Raw genomic sequence first — 12,631 nt, 5'->3', positions numbered from 1 at the left:
CCCTTCCTCCCCACCCTCATCTGCTACTCCCTACCCCTTCCTCCCCACCCTCATCTGCTACTCCCTACCCCTTCCTCCCCACCCTCATCTGCTACTCCCTACCCCTTCCTCCCCACCCCTTCATCCACACCCTCATCTGCTACTCCCTACCCCTTCCTCCATACCTCCAATCTTTCCCTTTCCTCATTTTTTATTTTTGTTTGATCGGACTTTGTCCTGAATGGTCCTGTTACGAAATTAAATTATAAAGAGTAAGATTATCAATAGGCTTTATTGTGTAAAAGAACAGGGAAAAATATACTTTCCTGTCAAATGCCCCGCCAAGAATCGAACTCTTGTTTCCGGCAAGAAATCAACAACTCTGATCTTGACCAAGTTAAAGAATATTGCATACTCCCTCATGATAAGTAGAGTTTTAAGCCAAACTGACCTGCTTCTTTTACTCCCCTTGTTTTTTCTAGATTTTCTAAATCCTTGTCTGAGGACTCTTTCTAGAACCACATTCTCTGGGTTATTTAGTTGGGCACCAATGCAAAAGTAGAGACAAAAATACACTTCATTCACAGCACCCCAACCAGGAATCTGCAATTTGCTCCATCAGATGAGTGACCAAGTCATGATATAATACTATGTACAAACTACACCGACCTGCTCCATTTACATTACTCCTTCTGTTTTCCTTAATTCCTCAACTTATTTTGTCTGAAATTTCATAATGAACTAGTCTATCCTTAGATTAAGAAGAGTCTAAATGTGTCTTCAGGGGTGAATGAGTTATTGATCAAACTCAAATTTGGTTGGCGGCCACTCTAGAAGGATAAGCCAAAAACTTAACGTCTCTCTGTTGACCGAGAATCAAACTGGAATGGAAATCCACATTTGTTTTGACAGAACCAGCAAAGTTATTACACTACAATGATGTATTACAAGCCACACTGACTGGCTTTCCTAACAAGTGTTTATAGTTCAATAGCACTGTAATCTGGTATCCCCCCTGGGGCCCAGGCTGATGGATTTTCCCCCCTGGGGCCCCAGGGTTGAGAATGTGTCAATTAATTCAATTATAAACTGTTCCAGTCTTAGAATCAGAAGAGAGTCTAAATGGGTCTTCAGGGGAGAATTTAATTAGTACATTACCAATTGACTGGTGCTGTGGATGCTAAACATTTCAAGGTCAGCATGACCTCTAATGGTTTGACCATTAGTCAAGTTTTACATGCAGGTCTGTCAATAGCATTTAAAGTTGATAATTAAGTTAATCTAATAAAACTTGAACATTCTTGTTGACTCAGCCACAAAAGTCTTCCAATAACTGAATAAGGTCAAGGTCACACCAGTGTATAATTGGGTCACGGTCACTCTATATAGACTATAACCATATAGATTAAATTTATTTTACCATTAATGATCATTTAGTGTCATTTAAAGCAGTCTTCTTTTGACTTATCCTGTGCTTAGATTTTTTTAGTTGTTTTCAAGAAACTGAATACTCTTCCCCTGCAAAACAACCAGTACATTGAATAATATATCAAATATAAATATACAACATTTTTTCTAGACTCACCACCATCCGGGCCATTAAAAGTCATTAGTTTAAATTAGATAGTCACTTGTTTCCCAATCAATGTAAGTAAATAAAGAGCTCTTTAATGACCGTGGTAGTCGATGTGGCCTTATTCTGTTTTTGCATATCAGATTTATCTCCCTTGTGGGACGACATCTATTTTGACATTGTTTTGTGAGTAAACTAATTTTTTTTCCTGAAAAATATGCAAACAAGTAGGGCAGATAACTCTTTAATATGCAAAGACCGAATACATGGGTGCTCATGGTCTTATATTTTCTTTAGACTTTCAAGAAATCTCCACGGGCCACAGTGGCTAATATAAGTAGTTAAGACCCCTGAGTCGTGGGCTAAAATCCCATGTGTAACAGTTGCTAGGTACTGACTGCTCGTCAGTGGTTTTTCTCAGGGTACTACGGTTTTCTTCCACCATCAAACCTGGCACATCCTTAAATGACTCTGGCTGTTAATAGAACAAATCTCTCAACCATCACATATAAAACACACTAACACACCAACAAATCTCTCAACTTTCTCATGTTTACAATGATTTATTTCAGTAATGGTAAAAGTCAGAACCTACTTACATAGTTTATGTGAAACATGTGTTTATAATGATATGAAGGTTTGTTTTCATTTCAAGTTTCCCATATTTAGCCATTTCATAATTAACTCATTCTCCCCTGTAGACACATTTGAATTCTTCTAACACATGATGGCTGGAACAGTTAATAGTGAATTTCCGGGGGGTGAATGTCAGCTAAATCTCAACAAATCTTTATTAGGGAGGAGAGCTTAACTCTACCACTCTTGAGAAAATTGAATCAATAAACTCTTGGTAAGGTTAAAACAAACAACTTTATCTACTTTAAAGGACATCATTTTTCAGCAATTAAATCTGAAGAGTTTTCGTTATGAATGCCATTCTGAATCATTCTTGTAATCGAGGAAACTGTTAAGCCACAACTTGGGCGTAGGAGGAAACAGAGAATGGGAAATCTCTCACTAGAACACATGGACAAGTATGTACACACCCACGCCATATTTTTTTTTTGGATATGATTTCGAGATTTACCCGAATCCATATTGATAAAAGACAACTATTTGCCAGCTTGGTGTCTACCTCATAATCTATAAGTAAATGAATATTGTAGGATCTACTGTACGTAAAACGATTGATTCGTAAAACAATTCAGAAGCACTGCTACCATATACCAACCACCTATATCAATCACATGTAAGAGATGTTGGCAGCGTACTATGGGAGCATACTGGAAAACAATTGTAAGATGAACATAGAGCATGAACAGGGACTTGAAAAATCACTAAAGATGTAGTGAAAAGTTCATTATACTGAAAATATGATTATATTGATTAATACTAAGAGACTACACATGTATATGAATTGCGCCAAAAAAATCTGTCACACAGGGATTTAGTACAATTTTGATATCTAATGACCAAGATTCAATACACATATTATTTTTTTGCAAAATATGAGAACATTTCCCTGTGCATAAATATACTTTTTATTGAAAATAAAGCTAAATTTTAAGACGATATGTGAGGAATAAGTAACATAGGCATGATGATACCATTCATTTCTGAACAGATTTAAGGTATCTAAATAAATACACAATCTGATTAAAATACAGATCCTTATTATCACTACGTTTGATAAGAGGATCTGACAACATCCCATTAGGGGTCATGTTCTGGTGATCTTTGGAAATGGCCAATCAAATTGGTGCTGCCAGAATCTGAACTGGGTACGAAACTGTTTGAAAAAGCTGTCAGACGTGTTTTCCTGTACGTAGTCATCAACAAAGCTAATTGCATATGTATATTGGACTAAAATATCGTTAACAATTGACGTAACAAGGTGTAGAAATGTATTTAATCTGAAGTACACGTGGTAAAAAGGTTATCCGAACATGACCCCTTGTCTGATCCTCTATTGAAAGCAGTAATATCAAGGATCAATATTTTAATCAGATTGCTAAATACATACAAAATCGATATTCCAGAGTGTTTTCCACAACTAAACTCAAGCCCCTGTGCAAGTGTTATCGACTTTTAGACTCAAACCCCTATGCTAGTGTGGTATTGACTGTTAGACTCAAGCCCCTGTGTCATTAACTGACAGATTCAGCTCCCTGTGTCAGCATATTATTACTTGTCAATCCAAGGCCCCTGTGCCAGTGCTATTGACTGAAGCCCCTGTGCTGATGTGTCACTGATTGTCAGACTTATATAGTCCCCTGTGTCAGTGTGTTGTTAAGAGTCAGACTAAGGTCCATGTGTCAATGTATTGTGAACAATCACTCAGGTCCCTGTGTCAGTGTTAACAGTCAGACTCAGGTCCCTGTGTCAGTGTTAACAGTCAGAGTCAGGTCCATGTGTCAGTGTTAACAGTCAGACTCAGGTCCCTGTGTCAGTGTTAACAGTCAGAGTCAGGTCCCTGTGTCAGTGTTAACAGTCAGACTCAGGTCCCTGTGTCAGTGTGCTGTTAAGAGTCAGACAGGATGTCAATGTATCATTATTATTTATCACATTTATTTTATATCCAGGTCCCTGTGTTAGTTTTACTGACAATGCCAATCCCTGGGAAAAAAAAGAAACATATGCACATTTCATGTAACACGTGGTTGGACCATGCCTGCATACATGTATTTGCGCCGCGTGATACCGTGAATGTGTAAACAAACACTGCGCCTATATTATTGTAGTTTAGATGTGTATAAATAGGGGAAAAACGTGTACACGTGATCCCCTTATAATATCAGTATATATTTCGGCAATATAAATGTACATGTACAAGTGTTTCTGAATGTGAATTAAAGCACATGAACGTGTGAGTTTACTTACTTGTAAATGAAATTGTACCTGTCCAGTTAAGCACATCTCCACAAATACCTCCAGCAGACAACACCAGAACACATTGCATATACAATATATACATGTCACAGGAAGTGAATGTACGTCAATTTGCGGTTACACACAAAATACACTTACCTAATCTCGGTAAATCTCCCTACCCCTAGCACACATGTATACCAACGACACGACACCTACATTATATGTAAACACGTGTAATCAAATCTACACCCTATCTTATTAAATTACGTACCTTGTTCTCAACAGCAGTGCCACTCTGTATAAATCTGATCATCGCCCGTATTTTCTCCACCGTCGACCGCGCACAACACATCAATGTATACGTATATACGCTGTTGCTAAAAATAACTCCCCACGTTGCTGCCTTAAAGCTCCACAAGAGTCTATACAGCATTACTTGGTATCGAGTGTGTAACAGGTGGTTATGTGGTATAGACGTCAAGTTTACGGTAGCATGTATATTTATGGTTTAATTAGGTGATTAAAAAGTATTTTATATCATCACTGAATTGAATGGAATGCGATGTAAACATGCGCACCTGACCTACATGTAAATCCACATTGTACGCACACGCACGTACCATGCACGTTATAATAATTACTTGCACCCTGTCATGTACGCGTGTACATGTATGCACATGCATATATATGTCTTTTAATTTTTTTTCCACACAGATATATCATATATATATACATACCCCAAGCTATATACGTACATGTATATGGTGCTTGATTGAAAACAAATACACGTACACAATTAATGCACCTTTTTCTTTCTGAAATGATTTTTAATTTTAATGGCCCACTACCTTTCTGAAACAACTGTTGATTTAAAATATGGGAATGTTACGAGATCGATAAATTTGTAGAGTCCCAAAAGTTATTAGCGAATCGATCATTAATACTACACCTATCTTCACCTTCTGATCAATTTAATTACAATAAATCAAATGTTAATTTTCATACCGCGGGTCGTATTATGTTTCCCGCCGTCGTCCTAATTACCGGGCGGCAGTTTGACTATTTCTGTGTCAGACGGCAAAGAAGTGAAATGAATCTTCAGTGTTAACATACAAAGATTACGTAGAGTAACTTGCATTTATTTGGTGTTACAACTTTATCTAAGGTCATTCATATACATTTCCTTTTGTTCATATTGTAGAAAAAGTTTAATTTTTGTTTAGGAAAAGTAGTGGGCCTTTAAAATGAGAATGTGATAATTTTATAGAGTCGCATAAGTTACCTACACTAATCACCGCCTTCTAATAATTAACAATCTAATTAAAACAAAAATAAAAGCTAATTTTCATAATGCGGGTCGTCTTATATGTTCCCCGACGTCATCCTTAATTAGTCTGTAATCTCACGAGAGGATATAAATTACACAGGGAGTTTCGCATTTGTTTGTTGTTGTTACCTCATCTTACGATATATGTATATTTGTATGTTGTTCTTGTTTTAAACAAGCTTTAAATTTTTGTTTTGGAAAAGTAGTGGACCTTTAAATGTTTCTTAATGATTATAACCAATAATACCAAGAAAATATTTATCGAGGGTCTAAGATGAAGTTATTTCACTGGTCCGCCGTCTGGTGCAGTATATACAGTCAAGAAACGCCCGGTAATTAGAACAACAACGAGAAACATAAGACGACCCGCGTTATGGGGTAAACTTTTGATCTATTTTAGTTAGATTGTTCAGAATGTGATAGTTATTTATAAGTGTAGTATGAACGGTAAATTATCAATGTCGTTTTACATTCCCGTTTTAAAATTTGAAATGCCGTTTCGGAAATGGTAGTGGGCCTTTATTTGATCAACCAGCCGATAACTGACATGACAAGATACTTCAATGAACATTAGTGTCAATTCCAAGTACAAGTATATCTAAAATTGGTGGCTCTTTAGTGCAAACGACAAATGACGAATTCATTACAAAAACGCGATAACGAAGTAGCGATATTGCGATAATGCAAAAACGCGACCACAAAAGTACAGGTACATGACTTAAGATCGATTTAAGTATTTACATTAGGGTTAACCACCATAAGTTTGACAACTAGATTTATTGATTATACATGCCAGAGGCAAATTACTTTGGTGTGACTCAGGATAGGTCTGAGATACTATATAGTAGCTGGTATAACTGTCATAATGTTCTCCAACAGCTGGCGGAGTACTCCGAAATGGTTACTCTTTGTTTGGTTATGGTAATTTATATTACATGTACATTAATATTATTATCCCATTATCAGTGGCGGATCCAGGTTCATCTTCAAAACATTACCGTCAACCACAGTGTACCCTTATCAATTCTTTTGATGTACAGCAGAGGATCAATTTACTTGAGCCAGTTAGTCCAGGGGTGGACATAACGTCAGTGATAGGGTTTTTGGAATTGAGGATTGTTGACTTTGTCTTGGTAATTCCAACCAACGTCCCAATAACAGTCGATGACTCACCTTCGATATTCTAGAGGTTACTATCACTGCCCTTATATCCACCCCTGGAATATGTCATAGCAAAACTGAAAGCTCTGTGTGCGACAACTTATAATTAGGTAGTTTTGGTCCTTTGATATACATAGTATACAGTGATATTAACTCCTGGTACTTGGATTGAAGACATGGACTTTCCATGAAGACAACATTTTTGATATTGGGATGGACTTGAAAGTGGGAGTCTTCAAAATATCTTACAAATTTTATTTGGTGAAGAAACTGAACGTTGATATATTTTCGCAATTCAGAGTGTTTAATATTTCGCGACATTGTTATTTTCACGATGAATACACCTTCGAGCTTGTAAATCATATATATGTTAAAGGACCTCCGCCTTATTAGTGTAAATATCTCCGTTCGTGTAAATATCGCCATGCGACAGTGCGACAATACGTTTGCTACGTGGCGTATTGTCGCATTCGTTTGGCGCATTGGGGCAATGTCACACACTTTTGTTGTCTTGTCACTGAAGTTATTAACATACCGTTAATACTACTCATTCTCACGTCCTGACCAAGTTTAAACAGATTAATTAAAGGTTCCATTTTATAACGCGGGTCGTCTTATATATCCCGGTAGTTCTAAATACCCCGCAGTAGTTCACTATCACTACAGTGCACGGAAAACAGCGAAGTGGACCTTCATCGTTGACAAACATTTATACAGGGAATCTAGGCTATCGATACGTTAAAATTGTTATTTAATTTATTTATTTTTTATTTTAGAAACGTAGTGGCCGTTTAAATGCAAAATTATAACGTTTCACTTGATGTATTGGATACCTGTTGTAGGGGAGATAACAGCTGCATCAATATCATACGAGAAACTTTTATGTATATTAAGTTTGTGGGTTACTTGCGTAGGTTTTGAGCACCGATGCGTATGCGTATGTACAATTTATAAGGTTTGAGGAATTTTGTGCATTTTATTAAAGTTTTGGAATGTTTTGCGCGAATTTTATTTAGTAGCCTTTAAGTTTGGTGAAAAATGATTGAAATCAGTATATGCTAAAGATTTGTTTCATCATCTGATTTAAATTCTTTATATACAGAACAAGTCTTGATACGCCGCCTTGCAGAACAAACATAATCAAAATCTTATCAGACAAGCTTAAGCAAGAGACAAAACGGTCCCTTGTTGGACACATATTTTCAATCGAATCTAGAACGATCCTTTTCATATGTTTGTAGAGTTTATGGATCGGATATTATTTCGATTTAATTTTGTGATCAATTAGTAAGTAGATTTCTATTGGTTTTTAAACAGTATTAAACTATGCAGGTGAGGAAAGTCGCCATAAAAGGTGGCGAGAGCTTTTGACCAAACCCAGGTTATTTATTATCATATATCTAATTATTAATTACTTACTATTAAGTTACATATTTAAGTAATTATCTATTTCTATAATCTATTACATAATGTGAGCAGAGCAGTAGTGATAGTCTGTTGAGTATTTACATATTGATACTTACATAGTTTCTCGTTCTGTTACAGTTTGGTAACTTACATTAGGTTATTATGTATCAATTATTTATAATATATCTATAATTGCGATTATTCGTAGGTATTATATCTTTGGTGTGGATATTTATATTATCAGATGCATATGTAGAGTTGCGTCACTTTAGTATTTCTAATTGTATGCTGTTTGTATTGTGTTAAGTTTTATGTCTGTTTACAGCGGGCTCATCTTTATCAACATTATTGCCTGTCATAAAACGAGCTGAAACTACGGTTACACAAAGTTCTCTTAACTAGTTTAGTAGAGACTGGTTTATATTTACTAGTCTCTTTGCTCACATTTAGTTTTAATTTTACCTTCTTGAAAATATGTCTATATTTAGCAAATCTTAGCGAATTGCGAAATGAAATTAGATGAAGCATTGTGAATAAGTGTTATTTATCTGAAGTGTTCGATTGCCCAGAATCAGGAAAGGAGCTGACTGATTCTGGTACTGATTGTATAAGAAAAGTGATTGATTCAAACAAACGTAGGAAGGATACAATGTATGAGGATCCAGAGAGAGATCTTCTTGATAATAAGTTTGATAGTAGTTTATCATAGGGATTGTGTGTCAACCTGCACGTCTAAAAGTCACATCACCAGGTATCGTGATGCACCAAGTGTGTTTGTTTGTTTGATTAATTTAACGTAGAACGGCCTCCCATGTATGCTGTACCGGTGTGTAGCGTGTATGTTGTGCGAGGTGAGTGTACTGGGAGACTGCGGTATGTTAGTGTTGTGTCTTCTTGTATAGTGGAACTGTTGCCCTTTTTATAGTGCTATATCACTGAATCATGCCGCCGAAGACACCAAGCAACAAACTCCACCGGTCACATTATACTGACAACGGGCAAAACCAGTCGTCCCACTCCCTGTATGTACCACTTTTATAGACTTTGGTGTGTCTCGACCAGGGGACTGAACCCAGAGCCTACCTTACAGGGCAAAGGTCGACAATCTGTCAAAGAGACCATTTCAGAGATTTGTCGTTTATGAGGTGATGAATGGACAAGAGCGGTGGGATTGCGAGTCATTGGAGCTGTTAGAAATTTGCAAGCTACAAATGCAAGACACCTAAAGATTGTAGAAAATTCTTCATATCTACACGACTCGAGCCATTGATGTTGTCTGCAAAGATTCCTCAAACTCGATCGATAATGCATTTGAGACATGGGGTTAATTAGGCAATTAGTTTGGGCTTCCTCCGAAAACCATAAATTATATATCTTTCCTAGAAGACCACTCTTGTCGAATTCTTTGCTGGTTATTAAGCTTACTTAAGTGTTTGGTGAGGATACCATAGCTCTTGTATCCACAGGACTAGCAAATATTCTTCTTTTTCGAGCAACAGCGCCGAAGAAACTAAGAGTAGTAGAATTTAACGAGAATGAAAGATCAGCTGAGCTAGTTGCAAGGAGAATATCAAAAGGTGTCAGGTTATTAGCAAGAACGCGAGCAAAGATGTGTACATGTCCTTGTTTGTTTGTTTTGTTTGTTGATTAAACCAAGGTCATGTTAACAGCCAGGGTCATGTAAAGACGTCCTCCTATGTATGTGGTGTGTTGCGTGTATGAAGTGCGGGTGTGTGTTTTGGGAGACTACCATTGGTTCTGACGAGTCAAACCCAACATTATTGTCTTTATTGTCATGCTATCAAAATAACTTTCCAATACTCTCCCCGCATTCCTTGTAGCAAATACTGTCACTAACTCTATTAAAATATACAAACTTCTCTCCAGATTGATCTCATTATTCATATAAGAAAAATACATAAAACGTTGCATGGCTTTGGCGTGACATTCAAGGCAACTGTTGCAGTAGCGACGGATAAAAGACCGCAGAGCAGTCTCCATGCAATTTCGGATTCTAGTGATGGCTTGATTCGGACAGTAGCAGATAATTGTGATGCCAATATATATTCTCAAAATGGTTTAAAATCTACGTATTCTCTTGCTCTATCGTTGACCCAGAAACAAAAAGATTCTCAAAAAGACACATACAATTAAGAGGACATTAAAATCTAAGTTGCTCCAAATGTAGCTGTTAAGCCTTACCAGGAACCAAAAGCCTCTTGTTAAAAAAAAAATAGTTCAGTACTCCCTCTAAACGTTTAGCCCCGCAAAAAATTATGACAAAAACTGTGCACAATTCAAACTGATGTTTTCAAAGCCAGAGCACGCGTGGCTTAAAATCCTGAATATGGTGGTTTTAACACACAATATGCCAGGCAACAGAGTAGTTCTTTGAAGCAATCTACCATTTATCTTTATTTGATTAATTAACGTCCTTTTAACAGCCAGGGTCATGTAAGGACGGCCTCCGATGTATGCGGTGTGTAATGTGTCCTTCTGTAAAGTGATACAAATATATAAATTCATATGATTATACATGTTGATGTCCTATTATAACTATATATCTAAAACAATTCAATATCTTATTGATATATTTATGATCATTTAAAGCAAGTACGGTATATTTCGTTTAAAGACTGCATATCGGTTTTGTTCATATTGTACCCTGTTGATTTAGTGGGTCACTAAAAGAAAAAAAATAAATAACATAAAATAACATTTTAAAGTACATTCTTCTTTAACGTGTTTGCAAAATGTTATTCATTTTTGATTTATTGCAAATAAGCTGTTTTCAAAGTTCACTTTATATAACCATAGTCGTAATGTATTAACATTAACCTTTGTTTTTTTACTTGTGTATATTTTAATTTAAAGGCACATGTTCATGATAAGCTATAAATTTTGAGTTGGGTATCACTATTGAAGTTGTGTCCTAGTCTCGGTTATCGTCGGAACAAGGACGTTAAGCCCTTCAATTAATCAACTGTTCAAGTTCTTTATTACTTTACGTCATTTGGTTTATCAGTTTGGACATATATTCAAACACAGACTCACTCACCCATCAGCTCACCACGTGTCATATAGTGTAGAGGATTCGTACGATATATCCACGTCAACTTCGCTAGCCAAGGCTACAGTAGTTCCCCTTGGCATATGTCGTATAAAAAGTAAAGTGACCGCTTTCAAATTCTGATTGGATGCGGCTAGGTTCAGGCGACCAATGAAAACGTAGTTTTTATAAGTCAATCGAAGTGATAGTAGTGACCTACATTTGTAAATTGAAGCGTACCATGACTGTCAACAACAGCTCCTAGGGAGTATTTACTATTTAGTCAATTATTAAATTTTAGACCAAAGCTAAATAAAGTACATGGACACGTTGCACTTCAAACAATTTGGAAAGGTAAATATTTGCGTGGTTTCTGTTTCTCAAAGTTAAACAAATTATGCAAAGATAAACTGCGACCTCCTGACAAAATTGGGCGCTGATATTTTTCAATCCATACAACAATGATACGAGCTTTTTCATTGGTTGCTTAAAAATGGAAAGGGCGCAACTGCGTGATCCAGCAGGTGGCTCTGTGCAGAAATTTACTTTTTACACTACATATGCCAAGAGTTCGGAATCGTAGATTACTGTTCCCTTGGCTAGCGAAGTTGTATCCACGTCAGTGATAGTAATCCCTGGGACATCGAGGATGAGTGTAGTAAAGATAATCATTATTACAAACGTTAGCTAATAATAAGTTTATGTTCCTGTTACTTAAAATCAGATGTTTCGATAAATTTGAATTCTTTTTTTTTGGTTTCAGCTTTCTTTAGTTCTACAAATTAGTTCCAATTTACAAGAAGTACTCAAAATACTAACATACCACAGTCTCCCAAAACACACACCTTGCACTTTACACACACTACAAACCGCATACATTGGAGGCCGTCCTTACATGACCTTAGCTGTTAATAAGACGTTAATTAAACAAACAAACAAACATAAAAGAGAGGGGTCGTCATTAAACAACAGTGGATGGTAATAATACAAGGACGTTAATCACATAACCAACCAATCGACATTTTGATTCTTCCTTAAATGTAAGATAGAGCTTGTTTTTTTTCCTGAAATTTTATACAATGACCAACGAAGAAAAGAAATCCTGTCATAATATTTGTTTTCAGGCAAACGAAATATCGCATGTGTCCTTAAAACAGATTTTGAATTTTACATTTGCATCTTTAAAGGTCGCAGTTACATTTTGATGAATTTAAATGTTGGCATCACTTTATCTCAATTTTAAATCAAAATGAAAGTGATCAAT

The 12,631-nt window shown here is 36.3% G+C and overlaps 1 protein-coding gene across 2 annotated transcripts in view; it reads right to left on the bottom strand.

Annotated features, from left to right (window-relative positions):
- Nucleotides 1-4,852, bottom strand: part of LOC138309160 (solute carrier organic anion transporter family member 4A1-like) — a 93,073-nt gene extending 88,221 nt beyond the window's left edge. Inside the window, exon 1 of one of the 2 annotated variants that reach the window (XM_069250317.1) lies at nt 4,695-4,852. The gene's annotated coding sequence lies outside the window, so the exon portion shown is untranslated. Of the gene's footprint in view, nt 1-4,432; nt 4,558-4,694 lie in introns of those variants that run through there. The other variant, XM_069250316.1, reaches the window with a different exon arrangement.
- Nucleotides 4,853-12,631: the final 7,779 nt, after the last annotated feature.

Source organism: Argopecten irradians, chromosome 15 (assembly GCF_041381155.1).
Source record: "Argopecten irradians isolate NY chromosome 15, Ai_NY, whole genome shotgun sequence".
Taxonomy (NCBI): domain Eukaryota; kingdom Metazoa; phylum Mollusca; class Bivalvia; order Pectinida; family Pectinidae; genus Argopecten; species Argopecten irradians.
Note: the sequence above shows the minus strand (reverse complement) of the source record. Positions and strands in the feature narration are given on the sequence as shown.